Here is a 2,214-nt window from a genome sequence, read left to right as displayed (position 1 = left end):
CATCATAAAAGGCTCTTTTATGACACCTGGTGGCAATGCAGTTGAAAAGAACAACAGAAAAGAACAATAGAACAACGGTTCTCTAGATCACATTCTAGATCCCGCCTGTTAGAGTTTCAAATCACTTTTTCCTGTGAACACCTGTCGGCGGGTCATGTTTCATGTCAGGTAAGTTTGGTTTTCTCTTGTATGTATGTATGGGTGTTGAAAGTTATTCTAAAATGATAAAAAAAGCCTCACAACTTAACTATAACAGTCACAAATATTTCATGTCACAAACGATGAAATTTCATTGAACTTACTTACAACGATGTAAGCTGTTAACAAATGATTTGAAACGGATCCTGGCCTCTGTATCTAATAGATTTATCTTTGCAAAACGATTTAAAAAAAAATCAATTTGAAAGTCATTTCATAATAGGCCATATTATTTGTTTCATTTACAGAGATGTAGAGAGTAGTGTTGGCTCTTAAAATGGCAGATTCAAACTGTGTTCCTGCCAAACGGCCCCGCCTTGAATGCATGATACACTGTTCGCCTAAGGATGAAACTGGCTCCAAATTAATGGTAAATGGTAAAAGAGTGATCACAAAATTAGACACAATACTCATCTGATGGAAACTATCAAACCTCTCTTCCTAGTCGCCTTTTTATAAGTACCAAGTCGTCTAAAACACTTAGAGCATTACCTAAGTAGTCTATATTCGACCATACTTTAAAACAGTAATTTTTTGTAGTGGACCAAGCATTATTATAGCCATATGATTGTCCAGTTAAAATTTACTGATTATTTAAAGTCTGAAGTGTTTTATAACGAAAAGTTTTATATGTAAATGTAAATGTATAAGAAGACAATTTGCATAGCTGCAATCTATGAATATTCATTGATGATTCATGACTCAAGACATGTTTGACTAAGTAGAAGATTGGTTTTATTTGCAAACATTACATATTGTAATCGTCAATATCAATAAATTGTGCTGACATTAAACATAATCCTAATCCAAAAAATGTAGTCTGTGTCATTTTAACCCTAAACAGTACACCTGGGGTCCGCGCGGACCCCAGCACTATATATTCTGTAATATCTTTTTTGTTTCTAAAGATTTTTTTCTGAAATTTTAGGTAATTGTCACCCACAAAGTTGTCCCTCAATACAGTGCAGAAAACTCTGTTTCTACCATTTATAAAAAAAATTATATCTGATTTTCTTTTGGGGTCTGCGCGGACCCCAGCCGGCTTTCGATCATAATGGATACACTGGCGTTCTTATACATTACCTTATTTCCGTTTTTATATGTTTTTATGCACTCATCGTATGTCTACCAAGTTTTCAGAGGATGGTGTAGTAATAGAATTAAATTTTAATAACTTTGGTGAAATTATGACGTCATATGACGTCAGAGCTAATAATATAGTCTGCCATATTGGATTTTGACCATTGACGTCATCAAATTAGCATATTATATGCATATTAAATGATTTAACTTATATTTAATTATGTAAGATGTTATTAATGTTGGAAAAGAAGTGTAATTTAATATAAAACTCAGAAAATTTGTATGTTTAAACCAAAATTACTTCTATTTTCAAAAAAACTGCCTGCTAGAAACCCGTTGCCATGGCAACACAAACAAACATCAACTTACTAGTATTAAACTAATATGAACTTTTTTCCAGAGACATTTTAGGAAAGGTCTCCAAATTTGATACTTCTAGCGCAAGCCGTTTAGCCGCTATCTGAGATCAAAGTTGGGCCTCAAAAGCCCCTTCAGTCTGAAATGGGTTTAAAAATCGGGTATTTCTTCTTGTCTTCTTTTTTTCACCAAAAAATAGAAAAAGTTCAAAATGTATGATTTTTGTATGTAATGTGGACACAGAGGTTCCCACATCAGTTTGCAAAACAATTGAACTGGTAGCATGTTGATAATTTCTAAAAATTAGCAAAAAACTGTTCTGGGGTCCGCGCGGACCCCAGGTGTACAGATTAATCAGTCCGGGAAGGTGTACTGTTGAGGGTTAATCGTACCTCGGCTAAATATGAATGCATTTCTGCTTTTGTTGATTAATAATAACAGCACTGATGTAATATGTATTGAAAACGAAATAACATTTTATCATTATGTAATAATCACACATATACAGGGATCCATGTTCGTATTGTAAAATCAGTAAAGTTTTAAAATGTATCATTTAATGTCTAAAGTGGTTTA

Source organism: Branchiostoma belcheri, unplaced genomic scaffold, assembly GCF_001625305.1.
Source record: "Branchiostoma belcheri isolate BF01 breed outbred unplaced genomic scaffold, Haploidv18h27 scaffold402, whole genome shotgun sequence".
NCBI classification, from domain to species: Eukaryota; Metazoa; Chordata; class Leptocardii; order Amphioxiformes; family Branchiostomatidae; genus Branchiostoma; species Branchiostoma belcheri.
This window is presented reverse-complemented; position numbering follows the sequence as displayed.